Here is a 19,207-nt window from a genome sequence, read left to right on the forward strand (position 1 = left end):
AGAAAGTGACGTCTGCAAGAAAATGTGCTACAGTTGCGATTTATAAGAAAATTGTGCAACAGCCTAGTTCAGCATTAGTCAGCTGAACTTCGGCCTCATACCACTACGAACCATGGAGGTAATAGATATCGAGGAGGGAAATATTTTAGGGGGAACTAATTCCAAAAAAAATTTTTGCCACAGTGCGATATTTATGATTTCCTATGATTGGCCATTTATTTCTTTGCGGTAGAAACATCGTTTAGCTGTAAGTTATAATAAGCCAGTTTCACTACAGCATTCTAGGGAGCACATTATACAGTACAGAGAACATTTTTTGCAGAGAGAAGGTGTGCAAAATATAATGCCCAAAGGTGATTATAGTAATTATTATTTGATTAATAAACGAAACCTTTCAAAGATAAAAAAACCTTATATTCAGGATACCGAGGCAGCAAAGTTGGATACCTTCCAGAATCACGGCAATTTCATTGATTGTCTGTGGTGATATTGTTTAGCGCACTTTCACCTTTAGCAGCACTCCCAGAAAAAACCCAAGAAATCACTGATTTTAAATAAATTACTGTGTTATGAAAGGGACTAAGCAACTCACTCATTTAAAGCAACCATGTAACAAAATTTTCTTGTTTCCTTGAAGGTACATGAGGTGAGCAGTAAGTCTTCTCGAGGCCCGGTTATTCTGAGAGAAGGGACTGGCGGCATCAATATTGCCCGCAAGAAACACATCACGGATTCGCCGCCTGCATTGTCACTTCAGGATGTGGTCATCCTCTTCGCCCCATATGTCATCTTTTTTATCGTGTCATCATGTTCATATGGTTGTGTGCCTTTGGAGAGTTCTTGGGAGTTTTGCAGGGATTTCTTGGAAAGCATGAGAAGTTTGACAGTGGCCTGGTGTCATTTAAGTTGGAATCTCTGTTGAAATACTTGAAGTGTTCAGCTCCACTTGGGATTTTAAATTATTGGTAAAGGTTAAAGTATCTCTTGAAAGGCATGAAGGAGGTCAGATGAAAGGCATGAAGGGGGTGAAATCAGATGAAGAGGTTTAGGTTACTGGCACATGCAAGTTTCATGTCAGCTGAACACTGAAGTCGTGCCTTATTTTTCATCATTGGCACAATGCGCTGGCTGCCTTTGAATCTATAGTGGGTGTTAATGTAGTTCATTGCACCTCATTGTAACGTCCTTATTATTCAAGTGTAGCTCATGAGATTTTTTTTTCATGGCAGTGCTACTGCTGATGCAAAAGTGACAGTGATTATTTACGCAGATGGCTTCCGCCTTCATTGATAAATTTTAGTACAGGATATGAGCTGACACCCATGACCGAGAAGAATTTAAAATGTGCGCATTTGGCTTGAACAAGTTTTCTTTTTTGAACAAAGCTGCATTTCTTGTTTGGCAGAAGCAGGGCTTTGGTCACAATTACACTGGTAGCAAGACGGGAGGGTTTTTATAGCACGCAACTGTGAGTTTCACCTAAGGTAAAATGTTGAGGCTGGAAAAAATGCTTTCAAGTCTGCTTTGTAAAACTGGTCACCTGTATGATTCGACGCTGGCTTGTTTGCTTCTTACGGATGTCTGACTTGTTCCCGCTTGAATTGATGACGTATATCATTAGTCTGCTTGTTAAATTTTAATATGTGTAACATGCTTCCAGCTACCTGGTTTGCAAAATTATGTGATTCACGCTGGCTTTTGTGAGATTTCTTGGGATGAATTATTGTAACAACTACAAATTGTTTGGGCAAGTAACGTGCCTTATGTCAGGCCTTTTCAGGACGCTCATAAAGTCTATTTTGCCTACAAATAGCTTGATGTTCCACTTACGTCTGGTGTCAGGAAACTACTATCTTTAATAACGATGTTTTAATGGTGGCATACTGCCACATGTGACCTCTCGTGTCAAAATGTTTTATCGTTAATCTTGGCTCGAGCGTTGTTTTCCTAAACTCTTGCACTGCACTGTTGTAGGTTTGTGATAATACAACCGGTTATGGCTTGTTTTTAGGCCTTTCCCTACAATTTAATAGCAAACTGCATTTTCCCAAACAGTTATGCGTAAACATAGTATGGCAAGCGCAATGAGTCATTCCGCCTTTGAATTACCTTGGTTTATCTGTTAAGACAGCATATTTGATGCTCACTGTTGTATAATGTATGTGTCAGTGCCGCGGTAGACGCACACGTCTATTTATTTGTGAAGCAGTTGCCCCTAATACCGTCTTTATTAACCATGTTTTTGAGTAAAGGTGAATATGTGAAAATGCCACTTGGAGCCTAGTGTTATCGTTATGGTATTTATTCCTTGTACGTTGGTCATTTTCTGTGCAATTTAAAATAGACAGCTATTCAAATCTGAAATGTATGCATACTAACACCCAATAAAGTTGTATAGTATGTTGAAAAGCAGTCTATGAGTCATAATAGTTTGTTTTGTGTGTATTTTAATGCAAGTATATTGTTTCTTTTATATGCAGCTGAAACCCAGCACAGGATTCTGCGGGTGAAGCCAAAGACTGTGTGCCGCTCTAGGTGCCTCAGACCAACTTTTATATAGAACTGTGCTCCGATAGGCAACTGTTGGGAACTGCCAGGGACCCCACTGCTGCGGTGGTTTCTGCTTTCCAATTGTTGGTATCACTGCGGGTCATATATCAAGGCTGTGTTAAAATGGTGCTTGCGGTTTCCTGCTGATACCAATGCATCCGCCAGCCTGGCATATGGCCTCGGTGTATACCGACAGGAAAGCAGAAATATTGGAAAAGTGGAGTCCCATAGACAGCTTCCCAATGCCTATAGGAACACCGTTTTATATAAACAGCTGGCCTGAAGGTACCTGGAACGGCGCACCGGATAAATTCCATAATCATTTTACATGGATCAATGTTCCAGTAACTCAAACTACCCTTTTATTTGGAACAGTGATCCGCATACTTTTATTTGGAACACCGATCCACATAATTTAGTTGCAAAAATATGTGGGGAACTGTTCCACTTAATTTTCAGGATATGTGGAACACGGTTCCAAATATATAACTGGAACTTTTTTGCAAAAAAGTTCCAGTTACTAAGTGGATCTTACGTGGAACCAGATTAAGAGTGTGGCGACAATTGGGTACCCGTCGGGCCGCGCAGTGACGTAGGGCCTCCGTGGGCCGGCCTCCGGCGCTATTGCTAGGACACGCGATGAGCGTGACCCCCCATGAGCGTGATAAAATCACGTGACCTCCTCTACACTTTTCCCAATGCACCGGTGACCGCCGGGACCTCTCCTGACCTTTTGTTTCTTCCATGATTGAAGTATTCCCGGGGCGCAATCCACCGGCATCCAAAGTAGAGGAAGAAGCTCTTCGGGGAACACATGCTACGAACCAAGCCAAGCTAAGCCACAAGCTAAGCCACAATCCACGAGACGAGCCACAGGCTAAAAGAGTGGTGTTTGCTGCGCGAATGTTGGTCCCGCAGCTGCAGGAGGGACTCTTGCGAGTAGCGGTCTGGGCAAAGATTCGACACCCGGGCTTGCATTCAATCCTGAATCATCTAAACATTCTATGTATTAATTTTGTGCAAGAAATTCCGAGGTGCGGCGGAGGAGGGCACAGACCAAAGTGTAAAGTACCCAGCACTGATTTTTTTTTAGTCTCATAATGTTTATTTCATCAACCTGCTCTACATGTTACACTGCGAACAACCTCCCGTACGCGGGGATATTGTGAATGTCATTAATTTTTTGTTTCTGCATTATCCAACAGATATCTTCTTACAGAAAGATAACGCTGCCCTCCACAGGTTGTTCTTATTACTTATACGCGCTGCTTGGTATTGTGTACACACTGGTTTAGTTCAAAGCTTGGCGATAGTAAGACAACGAACCATTTACCCGGTGGTAAATATCCTATTTCTTTACATACAAACATACAACAGTTTATCGTGACTGTCACCGGTAAAAAACGTACCCTTACACGATGCCCTCTAGCGCTGATGTCAAGATGCTCTTTGTGGAAGGTAGAGCGTGGCCATGCACAGAATTCTGATTCCTGGCAGTTGAAAGAGCACGTAACTTGTGATATGTCATCTATCCAGCATGTGGCGGAGCTTTACATTAAGTGTCCCTCCCAATCGTATACGAAACACAGTGCAGTGCAGTTACTGGTAGGGGTGGCGCATTAAGAGGACAGGGGCAATTATTTTAGTAAGCGGCGCATGTAGTGCAATTAGTAGGTGCGAAAACACAAGGTAACGGAACTAGTTTTATAGGGTAAAAAAACAGAACGTGAAATGGAGAACACAACACGGTACGTATTTATCGTTTTCAGCGTGTACTCTCTCATCGTCTTCTTTGCCTCAAATTTCGCCTTTCTCTCCTATTCTCACTTTTCACTAGTTTCTCGCCGACAAGCCAGACACCTGAAGCTCTCAATGGCACAACACACTCAGCTTTGCGCGCTGAAGTTCTCAGAAACGTGAACAGCGCTTAATAAACGAGACCCCGATGCATCGGAAAAGGCGCCGTATACACTCTCCGTCGCTTTATTCATGGACTGAAACTTTGCTCGTCTGTTGAGCGCAAGCATTGTGCGAACAGGTGCCGCTGAAGCAATTACTAGCGAGGCCTCAGATAGAAGACAAGCACGAACAAACGGCTGTGCGCGCCTCGGTAATGGCTCTTCAAAGAAGGATCGTCTGCTGCAGCTTCCGTGAACTCTCGTCTGCTCCGCGGCTGCTGCAGGATGTGCACGGTCCCGGCTTGCATCGTTCATACGACCACGGTAAATACCGTTCGCTTTCAGACAATGGCTTTGGCACGGACGCCGAACTGCGCGATAGACACTCCGTTGAGGGTGCCGTACAGCTGAGCAGCCGGAAATAACGGAGCTTAGAACGCTATTTAAAGAAGCCGCCTATCCTGCTTGTCTTTTTTTTTTTCTCGCCATGACAGAGTCTTCAATCACACCAAGGAGTTTGTTTCGCCGTCTTCAAATACGTGCGAGGGGGGGCCGTCAGGGAGACTTAGGTTGTAAGCTTCACGCGTCGTCTTGTAACGTTCGCGTTTTGAAACACGCCGGGTTGTGAGGAATCGTCGACGGCGTGCACGCATGCGGGGAGCTTCGAGACGGAAGCGAAGTGACCTATCGTGCTACGCGCCTCAAAGGTTGCGGATGTCCTTGGTTAATTTCTTCGCGCAGCGGCCTTTTTTTAATGAGATGCGCGTTGGGCCTGAAAGATAAAAAAGACCGCTTGCGCGCTTTCCGGTCTTCCAGACGGAAGCAAGGCAGACTGGGCCGTGTTTGAACACGTCCTTATACAAAACACGCCTCCGTAACACACGAAGGCACTTGCTTTTGGAAACAATAAAAGTGTTTCCTGTGTTAATTTCTGCTAGCCACTTGTAAAACTACCCCGCCTCAACAACGATGAAAGTCGAATTGCACATTATTTGGAAACAGGGCACTATGATGTGGAAAGGACAGACCTCGACGAAAACGGTTCCTCTTTACCCTCTACCACATGGTTATTTTAGTAACCGTGAACAGGTGTTACCGATTCAGATATAAAATGAGGCGTCGAGACGGTTATGGCATTGACAGTCGTCGCAATGAATGCGGTGGAGAATAATAGCAAGCACTTTTGTTTTCTCAGAACAAACACAAGAACTAAGAAGCATCCGGTGAATAAAAACGCGGAACGCGGATAAATCTGATAACACAGACATAATTTTCCGTTCCTTTCAACCTCCTGTTAGTGTGCTCTAGCTTACCCTTATGTATTTGTGGTATTGTACGTGAATAAATGACGAAGAACTGCGCAGTCGAAGTGCACCGGCGTAGATTTTAGCAGAGGCTCGTTATTTTCGATGGAAGTTCTACACGGACATCCCCTCCTAGCCGTTGTTTAGGGGATAGTCTTGGAGCTACTGCGTTTAAACTGAAAGTAAATTTTAAGCTGTATACGATGTAGCAAAAAGAAATGCCGCTGGCCGATAACTGAAGGCGAAGTCTTTAAAAAATGAAAAAAAAATCTCGCACTAACGCGTAAAGACTTGAAGGTGTACGAAGCTGTATACGCAACCTTCACGACCATCACGATGGTTTAAGTCCACGATTGCAGCCGATGTGCTGCTTCGTCGCTGCCGCAACGACCTTTACTTCATCCTTGTAGCTATAAGTGTGACCTCCCTCGATTTTTTTTTTGTTTTTTGGAAGTGATAATCATTGGAAATCAACTTGTAGGAGCGTACGCTATGACGTGTCTTTCTCGTTCCGCGCACGTGTTGCCACGATTACGGCGAACGCTGGAGTTTCTTTTTAGCGAATCTTGGCCAATCTCCCCAAGTGGGCATGCTGGGCCTGGAAAACGTGCGCAGGGGACGCTGGGCGGTTGTCGCGAGGCACGCACAGACGAGCGCTAGGCATTTTCTTGGTTTTGTTAACTGCCGGGCGATCGCCACGAGGCCCGTGCTCACGTGCGTGTGCGCGGCAATTTCTTGGCATTTTTAAACACGGACACGAAAAATTGCGATTTGCTAAACAGCTTCGCTGCTAAAAGGCGGCGCGTTGCAACCTTCCCAAGCCTGTAACAGCGTCAAGACTAGGAGACGGTAGAGTTTTATTATCCCTGTCAAAAGTTGGTTACACATTACGTTTGGGGAATCTTGCCAGTTTGAGACGTCGGAAAGACACCAGGCGAACGAAGTAACGCAAATTGAATATTACGGAACTGAACCGCCCCACGACTGCCAAGAAATTCTAGCAGGCATGCACGCACCCCTATCAGTCACGCTTTTTTAATAAGCTCTAACAGTCTTCTCTGTTCAAACAGCACTTGAGTCCCGCGACTACTTTTAGAAATTGTTTCGTCCGAAGCACGCGGGGTGAAGGAAAATTGAAACTAGGAAGTGTCACCCTGACAGCGCGTGTAAGTGTCGGCGCGCAAAAAAACAAAGCGAAACTCATTGTCACTTTCGAGAAAAACGAAACGCCTCCTAACAAAGCCTTCAATCACTGAAACAATGCGGCATCTCCCACTACTTCTACCCGTGCTTTTAAATAGGTACATCTCGAACAAGCGCAGCACCCTTCTCGGTTCGTCTTTGCAGACTTGTTCGTCGCATGACGCGTGTTTGAGACACAGTTCTTGACAGCGATCCACGGGCTGAGTGCGTGAAAGAAACGTTTGACTACTCCGGAAGTAAAAGACTTCGAAAGAGAATGCTTCAGTCGTCACGGAAGCATAGTTCCGACACGGGCATCGTGATACCTCTTGTGGCTGGCCCCCATGTCATTTCGATATTATATGTAGTGAACCCTCGTTATAAGAAAGTCTGGAAATAGGAAACTGATTTTTTCATAAGGGGTATTTCGTTAAAACCGGTAATATAATTTTATTCTTGTGTAAGGGAGTGTAGGCTCTCAAAAAAAAAAACTACGAATGAAGCGGGAATTTGAATAAAACAATTTCGTTACAACGAGGACTTGATGTGCGTAAAAGCGTTCGCGCTAAAAATTTATATTTGTGACGGCTCAACCACCACCGTATGCTCTATTAAATGTTTCTTCTCTCTCACCCTTTTTCTCGCTGCATTACTGCTGCATATCAACCAAATAAACGACGGTATCTCTAAATGTGAAGAAAAAGAATGCTCATCCAGAAAAGGTTGTTTCTTAGGGCACCTTCTAGCCGCCAGCATAACGTTCGCTGTAAGACAATATAATACCGGCATTTAAGAAAGGGCATTGAGACGGGAGCTAAGAAACATAAATTACCCAAACGTACAAAGTAAACATGCACCTTTACTTAAATCAGCACGCACACAAAACAATAAAGTATCAGGAGGTAATCGCCACACGTTTAAAGTATTCGTTGAAAAAGGGTTATATACAAGCTATCGACTCTTTCGACTTATTCCATTTAACATGTGCATGTTTATGACATGAATAAGAAAAAAAAACGCTTATACGCTGAAGCCTCCTATTCAACTAGAGTTCGGCTAAGTTATAAATAGCGGCGTATAAAGCAAGGGATACTCAGTAACTGCTATTTCGGAATGATTAGCCTGATTTTGCGTGCGTATATTTTACCGGTCGAGGGGGAGGGGGGGCGGGGGCAGGGCATAAAAGTGTATATTTTGTAGCACAGTTTCCTTCTCTTGTGGTCATACGCCCAAGCAGTTGTGCAACTCGCACACCACCTAGTTGCCTGCTCTTAAATCGCACCTCTTTGATGATGCTAGCCTCGCCAACGGAGGCGTGCGTGTGCAGTTTCAACTATTCCCTCCTAGAATTCTGCATACTTTAGATTGCTTCCAAGCGGCCGATTCTTTCCCCCCTCTCACTTCACATGCGTTTTCTCACGGCCACAAAGTGACCCCCTCTGCAAGGTTATCTTGCCGATACTTCTACTTGGGTAGCGCGATGCAATAGCGAAGCAGCTCCACTTCCGCTCTTACCACACATTCGTGAACCCTTGTTCCGGACACTCTGTTAAACGCCCCTTTTCAGACTGGAAGGAAACGATTTGAAACTCCCGCCACGAACGCAGACGTCCTCCGGGTGGGGGAGGCAACCGCGTGAACAAATAACCCCTGCACTGCTCTGGACCGAGAAGTCGTTCAACGGTCAAGTCTTTGCAGCGGCGACTTCCTATACAGTCGTCGTCGTCGTTGGTCTGGGCGAAACGATACAGTGCTTCGCGATCGGGCCACCCTCGCTTAGAAGAAGCGTCCGCTCAGCGGGGGGTACCGTGTTCGTCCCGAGTTTAATGGTCGTCTGTTCTCCTTTCACCGCGGCTTCCGTCTCTGCACCCGCCGAGGGACTGTGTTGCGAATTTCAAATGTAGGCCGCTCATCTTCGAGTCGTTCGTTTTTCTCCGGCTTTTGTAGTGCCGATAGCCCGTGTATCTTCAGCGCCGCCCGGCGCGGTCCGCTTTGTATCAGAACATGGCGCCGAATGAGAAATAGGGGAGAGGAGGAATCGGAAAGTAAGGCAGAGTACGGAGCGCGGCGTGTTGCTGAATTCATCTCTACGCACTTGCATACGTTTGTGGACGTTCGTATACGGGCGAGGGGGCAACTTTTCCGGAGTCAGGAAGGTCGAGTCTCGGTAGAGGTAGGGTACGGCGTATCGCTGACCCGGAGTGGGTTTGCAAGCAAGTGTGCCATTTACATTCTGTAACCGTTGTTTTATGCAAGGCGGGGCCGGAGAAGGTAATACCAGGTTCGGCCTTAGTACTAACCGCGCGATGTTGTTGTTGAGCACAGTGCTTGATATTCCAGATAAGTTGTTGTAATAGATGCTTCGCAACCCCTTTATAGGCGTCCGGCATTATCATGCGGCTCCGCCCCAACGGTTGTTCCCAACGCTACCATGAATTGTGTGCCGTCCATTTCTCGGCGATGTTTCAGGGGTGCCAATGGGTATCCTCTGTAGTGCTTTGTTTTAGAATTTCTTCAAACCGTTACGGAATCATCCGGGCTAAAAAAAAAAAAAACACGGTCCCTTATAGGAATACTTTTCACTTGTTGCTAGGTGTGAAAGCCGAGTGAAAGAGTGTGCGGGAAAATGTTGAGGAAAGTCAGCGTGACCTGCTTTTTCAGGTGGAGGTAAAAACGGGTGAATCACGCACGCTGACACACAAACACCTGTGTCACATGAACCCACACGCACAGTAGTAAATGTACTCGGAGGGCTCGTGGGTGCACGAAGCGAGTTTGCGTGTCGTGGGAGTGCTTACGGAGGCACTAGCATTCATGTGGGCCCTCTAGGTTATTTCCAGGAGCAGCATCTAACTAAGGCGAGGGAAAAGGTCTCCCTACTTGAATAGTGTGGGCGCTTAGGTTACACGTTTAAGCACTTGAGTAACAGTAACGGCATTTCGACGCGGGAAAGAAGGGACGACGAATCTAGATAAAAAGAGCGCTAGTTTGAAACTGGGCGCTTGCACGGCTTTCTTCTTATATGCTCAGTGTTTGGTATGCAAACCGAATTACGCAGCTCAACCTTTATTGACTCCACTCCACGGGACCTCTGGACCCCGTACATGGCGCCGTCAATTAGCCTTCACCCGTCACCTGCTTAAGGCAATGAGAGGAAGGCGCTCAACAAGTTCAGACAAAGGCGCAGCTTGCCAGAAGAATTGAGGAACTACACTGTAAACGACACGTCTCGACGAAGCGAAGTGCTCACTTCGAAGCAAGGAAAAACAAAACTTTACTGCAGAAGTCTAGTGCCGAATGAAAGCCGCCTGTTTAAACTTGCGCCCTCGTACGAAATCGAATTGTTCGGAGGCTTAGCACAGCCATTTTCTAACTTACATCGAGCATACAGACAGTTGCTATCATTAGGACCGAGATTTCTTTCACCTTCACGTTACCTTGACACCACGGTGTGACCGCAAGCTGCTCCAGCGTCACTGCGAAGGAAATTATTCCGCGGCCGTCGCGTCTTGCCATTCGGACAACTGTGGCAGTAACATTTTTCTATGAAGCCAAAACACATGACTAAGCGAAAATTTCGTGCAACCTTTAAGAATTTTTGCGTAATCAGTCATCGAAGGTAGCGAAGTTTTTAACTCATAATCATTAAGTAATTAGCCATTAACTCACAAGTTATGCCCACTTATCCCTGAAAGATGTATCAACAGTTCAATTTAGAGATTGGAAACCAAACGGAAATTATCTGTCGTCCACCCGAAGTGACAGGATTTCTCAGGGGCATAACGATGGTCGGGCAAATTTAATTGCTCTTTTGCCGTTAGGGAGACCTGGGGGGGGGGGGGTGCGAAAGAACACGTACCGTCGACATAATAGGCTTTGGGGAAGGCGACCCACGACATTGACTCGTCTGTGACTTTAAAATCACAAAATAACAAGGTAATGCATGACGAAAGCAAAACAAATACCAGGACATCTGATCGTTGCGAACTTCCAACGTCCGTGAGAAGCTAGGCGATACAACCCGCGTACAATGCCGTGAGCCCCTGATAGGGAGGCGTACCTATTCTCTTGCAACGTACGTTGGTCTCAAAACTGCGGGGAAGTAACGCGTACATGCCTGCGACTGTGGCTTTTCACGAACTAAAACGTGCAAGTGTCACGCAGCAGGTTTGCTTTGAGCAGCGCAGGAGCCGCAGAGTTTAGGAGGCACGCAGTGCGGAAAAACCGGCTTTACAGTTTCCGGAAATGATCTACGGGCAGCGCTGCCACAGGAAGGAGCCCAAAGAAACGCACCGCCAACCCAAAATAGGAAATGTTTGGCCACGCCTCGCTCTTCTAGTGGCCGACGACAACAACAACAACCTCAACAAAAGGAACTACGAGGACATATAAGCACTTCTTACGGTGGAGTGCGTGCGAAAGCATCAGTGTGTAATTGAGCGCTCCTGGGTATTCGGCGCCTGGAGGAGCAGAATAGGCCGCAGCGCAGACTGCGAGTGTGGTTGTGCGCCGCGCAGAGCCCACTGGTTTACTGGTGACTGCTGAGCCGATGGCTGCGGAAGCCGCGGCGTTGGTGTTTTTATTTCTACGGCACGCGCTATACAGCCACATTACCTTTGGGAAACGACCTCTCGCGTTTAACGAACACCGGCTTTTTTGTTCAGTAAGCCACGTAATGCTTTCGCGTTAAAATAAAAGAATCCATCAGCGTGCCTGAATGGCTGGCTGATAAAGATCTTGACGAGAAAAGCCGTGACACAAGACTCGCCCTAAGTGGATAAACGATACAGTGCGCGCGGAATAATGGGTAAAAGGACACAGTTTCAGCCACGCTGTTACAAAATAAACAAATAAATATAAGAATAACTGTATAAAACGCCAAGATAAACAAACCAGGGTGCTGCGGAATCACCCAAATGGTTAAAGAGCGGACCCCGATGGACGGCTGAGATTACGAGACGTCACCGATGACAGCGGGATGTAGGCGCCCGACTCTGACGGGACGTCAAGGCTGCCCATACTGCCGCACCTCGGCCACTTTATGTCCGTCAAGCGGTTGGCAACGTATGCCACGTTAGGGTGCAATTATTTTACATTAACCGATGAAACGGTACAATGCGAACAGTCATTGTTTTTTTTTTATCTTTCTCCAAGACTGAACCGTCAGTTAAAAAAGGACAAATTGACGGTGCCCCTGGGGAACTCTCATGGTAGCAGGTTGTAATGTTTTGTATGCACTAATCCGAACCCCCGTTCCTAATCAACTATTCACCTTACGTGGATCGCGGGCCCTCTTGTTCCATACAAAAGTGCTACTGTATACTGTAGCACTTTTGCTACTACTACTGGATACTGTAGTGCTACTGTATACTGTAGTGCTACTGTACACTGTATCCGCTACTACTTCTGTATACTGTAGCGGAAAGCGGAAATTTCCAAAATAAAAAAGAGAAGCTCGATAAAAAATGGCGCCATTGATTTTTCGTAGACTGCACCGATATAAATGTTTAAAACAGTATCTATCCAAATAATACCGGTCATCCTGCAGTCTTACTGACGTACATTTTTGGGGGTGTTTGTTAAGCACAGCTGCCATGAATTTCGATTGTTTCAGCTAGGAATCAATTCTGATTTGCAATCTTCTTAGCGATAAAGGTAACTAGACACTTCTGCTTAAATATAACGTGTGATACAAGCTTCTCCTCTATCATTTCCGCAATAATCATTAAGCTGCATTTGTAGACCGACTCGGCCTGCCATTCTAAGCTGGCCCAATCACGTGATATCAATATGCGGAAACGGCAGGGTAGTAAAACGTTCGTTACAACGAAACTGCTTTATTCGCATTCCCGCTATCCCAGAAGTTGTTTTATATGGCCCGCATTCCAGTGCGTCCGAAACAAATCATACGAGCTTTAAACGACATGACGCTTATAATGAAAACAGTTTCTCGTTCCCAGCACTTTATGTCGAGAGCTCACTGTATCCCGTCCCGTGCCTAACACTCCGGAATAGAAGGCGAACACTCCGGAATAGAAGGCGAATATTCGTGTCACCACTCCCGTACTGCTGTACTGGCCGTTGCTACTCCCAGTCGAGACACGGATTTTAGGTTAAGGTAGTTTCTGATAGCCGTCGAAAGGAACAGTGTATATGAATTTAGCAAACGTCCCACCCCTCCATTCCCCCAAGGAGCAACATTACACGCGAGGTGAAGGGGTATAACTCAGTGGTTAAAAGGTTACACCACATGAGCTCAAAGCGCCGGGTTCGAATCTCTGCCACGGCGGTTGTTTTTCACGATACAGGCGACAAAGCAACAACTCCAGTTTGCACAAATTCTCGGGGCGGGGTTAGGACCCCGAGCGTCCTAAATTAATCAGAATCAGCACGGCTAGTACCCGGTGGTGTATCTTTAGTTTATCCTGGTAGCGTTGGCGCGAAAAAACCACCGGTAACGTTCATCAAAGACGTATCACCGTGCTCCGCCTGTTCCTACCCAACATCCTTCACACTGACTTCATGGTTCGACGTTTTAACGTGCACTTAATTATCAAATGCCACAATGAATCGCTCTACCGGAACATCACTCCGAACATCAGAACGTCTACACTTCGCTGAGGGCAGCTTAGGTTTTTACCGCGCTTTCATCAGGCTAATTCATCGTAATCGAAGCACGTATATCCTTCCTGGGTGGCGCCGGCGGCTTTACTCACGGATACCTTGATCGGGGCCGAGCGACGGGTGATGTATCGACTACGTGGATCACGGCTGACAGCGGCGATGCGGGGTGCCAAAAAAAATGTGACCGCGGAGCCAAAGAGAACACAGGGAGAACAGCGGCCGGTCGCACCTTGTTGGTTCGTCGGTGACGTCTTCGAAGCACAACTTCTGCTCCGGGTGCTCAAGAGGTGCAGGTAGGGGACCAGCGCTTTCCAAAGCGGACGTCCGGCAACACGACACCACTCGATTCGTTCTCGCAAGGGACGAGATGGCAGGAGGAGGGAACGTTAACTTAGGAACGTCTTGGCTCGGACTTTCACTGGACACTCGGCATGAGCGACAGCGGAGGCCGGCTTTTTATACGGCTTTCCCATCGTGACTCGCGCGCTCGGAACGAGAAAGAGAGGGAGGAAATACAAACAATGAAAAGAAGAGTGCTCGCTCCGTCTCCGGACCTCCGAGCGCGAGAGAGAGAGGGTTACGCGCATCTTCGTTTTTTTTCCCCCTCTCTCTTCCTTTGTCGTGGCCGGGCGGAGCCCTCGGACACCCCCGCCGTCGCCTCCTTCCCTCCGCGCGCATCCCCGCAACTCTGATCTCCGCATCTTCTCTCCGCGTCATCCCTCGCCTCCGTGGGCTGCTCTCTCTCCATGCCTCGTCGTCCTCTTCCTTCCGACTTTCACCTTCAGAGGTCGAGGCCTTTCTCCTGCTGCACCCTTTCCCGCCGTGCGGCGTCCTCCTCCTCCCGCGTCTCCCGGCTCCGGCGGCATCATCTCCGGCGGCGGCCGATTGACACCGGCTTGTTCTCTTTTGCCCACCGGCGTTTATGTTCTCGGCAGTGCAGCATCGCCGCGGCTGATGGTCGCTATACACGGCAGGGCGCCGACATTAATCCTCCGCGTGCGCAGTTATTCTTTTAAGGTAATTTTAGGGCGAAAGCTTTAGGATCCCCATTCTCAGAAAAGAACCCGTCGCTGTTGTTGTTGTTGCCAGGTCAAGAAAAATCCGCCGGTGAAAGGAAGAAAATTTAGAACCCCTTTCTTATTTGAGACGCCTAAAACACGAAGCTTTCTCCTACGAAACCTGAGCCAAAGTCAAAGTCCAAAATCCAAACTGCTTCGACCGCGTAGGGATGGCGTAATTGGATAGACATCGGCTTCACAACACGTGGCACCCGGGTTAGATTCTGACCACGGGAAGGGTTTTTTTTTTGAGCCGCTTGATGTTCCTTCGCTTATCATCCTCATGGTTTTGTGAAACCCATTGCGTAAAGTTGGTTTTCTTGCAGTGCATTCTGGCGCGACATCGAACACAATCAGGAAGGCATTGAAAGCTTCGCTTCAATTAGGCAATAAAAAAAAAAAAAACATCCGTGTCATACGATTGGATCTGCGCTCCGGTCTCCACAGTTGCAGCCCGATGCGATACCACTAGGCTATTTCCACTCTCTGCCAGCCGTAGAACAAAAGTTGTTGTCTCTGTCTTTGTCCCTTTCTTTGCGGCACATGCCTACTAGAGGAGTCGATTAGGAATCGGGAGCTTCGACGGGCTGATCTGGCCGCTTCACGACATTTACAAAACTGTGAATTGACAGCGTGAAGATGTAGGGTAGTTCGTGCCTCGTGACGCCCGAAGGTGACGCCACGTGAGTAGAAGAAAAAAGGCTAGTCGAAGTGATCAGCGCCAGAAGACAAAAAAAAAAAAAATGAAGGAAGCTCACCCTACGCGTAATATTTGAAGGTAGCGAAGCTGCACAATACCATCACAACCATCACGAAGGTTCAAGCCCACAATTTCAATCGATTTGCTTCTTCTTCAATGCTGCCATTGAACATCCCCTTGCATGGAGGGGCGTGCGCTGTGACGTGTCTTTTTCGTCCCGAGGGAGTGTTGCTACGATTGCCGCGAACTCTGGAGTTCTTTTTTGGCCAATCTTGACCACTCTACCTAAGTGGGTATGCTTGGCTTGGCAAACATGCGCCGGGGACGTTGGGCGGTTGTCGCGAAACACGCACTGTTCGGCAATTTCTTGGTATTTTTAACTGCGGACACGACAAATAACGCTTTGCTAAGCAGCTTCGCCGTTAAAAAAGAAAGGCCGTGTCTAGAGTGCCGTCCGACGGTTTTATAAGCACTCCACTATATCGACGTCCACCGGCGTTTTATGACAAAATTGCCGCGTTCGGCACTACATCGCTCTAGATAACGTAAAGCTAGGCAACCTAACCTAAACATAACATAAGCTAACCTAACGCACACAAAGAAATCCTTTAAAACACCAAAAATAACCTAGGACACAAAAATTACACTTCAATTAAATAATGACAAAAAAAAAACCGACCCGGTTTCGAAAAAAAGCCGGTTTCGAACTACCGACTCTGGGACGAATAAGGTGAGACGGATCCTCTACACTACAACGACTGCCATTTTTATTTAACTTTTGTTTTCTCTCTATTGCTGCTTTCCCGATTTCTCACATTCACTTCACTGCATTGTAATCATCCCCATCTGGCGTAGCAAGCACTGCCGCTAGCAGAGCTGACCTCTCCAGCCCACATTAAAGAGCTCTCTCTCTCTCTCTCTCTCTTTGGAAGGTGCTAGACTAGTGCTAAATATTCGAATGTCGTGGGACGGCACTCTAGCCTTGCCTGCAACGATCAGCTAGAGTGCCGTCGGACGGCACTCTAGACACTGCGAAAAAGAAATGACCTCGAAGAACGAGTTGTTTATAAGTATCGCCAGGCATTCAAGGTCCCAGAGGAAGTTTTTGTGCGGTGCGAGTTAGCGATTCTCTCGTCCGCTCGAAGAGATATGCGACGCGGGCAGAAGAGTCACTAGCTACTTGTCCGCTTCATAGGGCTATGAAGGGCGGGAGTAAAAAGTGTCTCATAAACAGCTGGATTTCCGGCTCTACGTTCCTCAATTACGGCGATGCTCCCCACCAATGAGCTACTATTTGCTTTGAGATCTAAAGGCCTGCCGTTTTATGGCGTAGAATTTAAGGCAAAGCATCCCTCAAAGCAAGAAAATAATTCACAGAATATTACAACTAGGTTAGAAGACCTACAGCGATGGTTGTTGATACCACTTCTGTACGATTATGACGGCTCTCCAGTAAAAATAACTTCGTGTTGAAAGCGATGAGTTGTCCCTTAAATGCAAACAAGAAAACGAAATCACGGAGCATGGGGGTCTTTCTAAAGCATGGTCGCTAGTGTCGCCTCCACCATTCCAATTACAATTTTATAGACAGCAGATATACACTGTATCTGTTTTTGTTTTACAGGATTATGCTGTTAAATACGATCTGAATTTTTATATACTTTTATACATTTTTGTGCAAGGGCTTCAGCTTGCATTCCCGAGGTGCGATTGGTCCCTTAAAGGTAACCTGACCCGTTTGGAGAATGAAACGATGCCTGCTTCCGCTCGGATCATTTGGGTCGTCTCCTCCCTCCAGTTCTCGTTTGTTTGTACCTATCTGACGCGCTCTGCACTAATGGCGTCGACCCATTTGTGGTGTTAATTATAAGCCAATCCTTGAGGTAGGCCAATGTTATAGTTATATGAATGCACCAGAAGAGACGTCAGAATCGAAACTAATAACGGCACCTCCGGAAGTTAAACTTCCTTAAGGCTCGCGTCGGAGCCATAGCTGTTGGGCCAATCCCCGACATTCAATAGATCGGATAGCACTGCCAATGACTAAAGTTGGCAGTTGGCAACGACGAGTGGACAGAGTTCGAGACTGGACTACAAACATACCTGTTCACCATTACTGCAAGGTAGACAAATGCACGTATAGCTAAAAGGCGTATGTTCATTACAGTCGCTTAATTTCGACCTATAACTCCCCATCTTTTGACGACTTCGCTGCCCCGCTATACAGTTTTTGAGATGAGCTCCTGCAGGTTGAGAGAGTTGTAGCGCGCCAGGATGACGCATTGTTACCTGTTTGAATTAGGGTTTTACTCCCAACAATGCTCTGCTCAACAAAAACGTTTAACTCTCTTTGGCCCTTTCCACTAGAACTGCAGAAAAAAAAAAGAACGTCCACTTTTGTTCCTTAGCTACCCCGCGCGTTTGAGGGGTCAGGCGGCCCTTCAATTTTTGGGCGCCAAGAATGATGCGTCCACTATTTTACAGATTTCTTCGGATGATGTTTATTTCATTGATTATATACATTTCAATGAGAGCGGGTTTGTGTGGAAATCAACGAGGGAGTCCACTGTTGGAAACCAGAGATGATGGAGGTGAGTGATTTATTGAAATAGAAAGTGGAAAAGAAGTGGACTGGGGATATTTTGAACTAATTTTGGGAGTTCACCAGCATACAACCCAGTCCGGGGGAAGGGGAGAGAACGACAGAGCTAAGGATTGCGTAAGGCTGGCCGGCAGGCATCGGGTATACAGCCGTTTGATGACGTCGTTCTCCTCGAGGAAGGCCAGGACAAGTCGGAAGGCTTCCCGCTGGGTGGAGTTGGGGCCCGTCGGGAAGAGCAGGTCCCTAAGGGTGTGGCTGGGCAGCCCGAGATGCTGTTCGGCCCGTATAGGTCTGCCCTCGGGGTATCGGGCCGGCGGCAGGAGCAGAACAGGTGCCCCAGGGTCCCGGAAGACCAGATGCGAAGGAAATCGGAAGTTGAACCACTGGTTGTGAAGATGGACTAAGGTTTTTATTATTACCATTATTGTGTTTTTGTTATTTTTTGATTATTATTTATCATTCGCAGACAAACTATCCAGGCTAAGAAATACTGTGACCAGTTTTGTGCCAAAGCGAGAGTAGAGAGAGAGAGAGAGAGAGAGAGAGAGAGAGAGAGAGAAAAGATTCCTTATAGGAACTGAAGAGGTAAGCCCTACGCGATGCTGGGTTTGCTGTTGCAGGTCGCAATTCACTGTGAAAGGGTTCAGGTTAACAAAGATGCCAGTGAAAAAGAGCATGATCGAATCGGGAATAACCGGCCTTTAGGAAGCCCAAAGCTAGACTTCACACCCCACACCATAGAGTCAGGGGTATCTCGAGAACTGAGATTGCTCTCAGAGATATTATAAACTATAATTTGTAATAATTTGTTCGTTACAGTGTGAAACATCCATGTATTCTTAAATGCTCGATTACAGTACTTCATTCACCTAGACTCGAGCTCTGGATTCTCGGCTCTAGATTGCAAAAATTTCGCGGACTACGGAATAATGCCCCATATTTTTTTTTTATATAGACGATAATCATGCGATGAAAACGGGACTGGGATAATATGGTTCGGCGCCCCGTTGCATGTGGGGCGTTTATAGGTCTCATTGCATATTCATGGTCGATTTGTCGGTTTCACTGTCGTTTCTCATATCTTGTATCTTCATTCCTTTCTCTTTTTTGCCACCCGTACCCTTTCCTCAGCGGGAAGTAGCAAGTCTAGGATCAGTTGCTCTGGCTGACCTCTTCTACTTCAATAACCTTTTACTCTCATTATCTATCTAGATCGAGTCAAAAGGTGAATGAAGCTCAATGTTTGCAAAAAGATTCTAGGTCACGCCAAAAGCTCTGGAGTCCCAAAA

At 46.7% G+C, this 19,207-nt stretch overlaps 1 protein-coding gene across 1 annotated transcript in view; it reads right to left on the reverse strand.

Moving 5' to 3' along the window:
- The window catches only part of LOC144148657 (uncharacterized), a 40,080-nt gene extending 26,071 nt beyond the window's left edge, over window positions 1-14,009 (reverse strand). The window contains exon 1 of the mRNA XM_077680171.1: window positions 13,788-14,009. The gene's annotated coding sequence lies outside the window, so the exon portion shown is untranslated. The remainder of the gene's footprint in view (window positions 1-13,787) is intronic.
- Window positions 14,010-19,207: the final 5,198 nt, after the last annotated feature.

Source organism: Haemaphysalis longicornis, unplaced genomic scaffold, assembly GCF_048455015.1.
Source record: "Haemaphysalis longicornis isolate Haplotype H1 unplaced genomic scaffold, Haemaphysalis longicornis Haplotype H1 scaffold_8, whole genome shotgun sequence".
In the NCBI taxonomy this organism is placed as follows: domain Eukaryota; kingdom Metazoa; phylum Arthropoda; class Arachnida; order Ixodida; family Ixodidae; genus Haemaphysalis; species Haemaphysalis longicornis.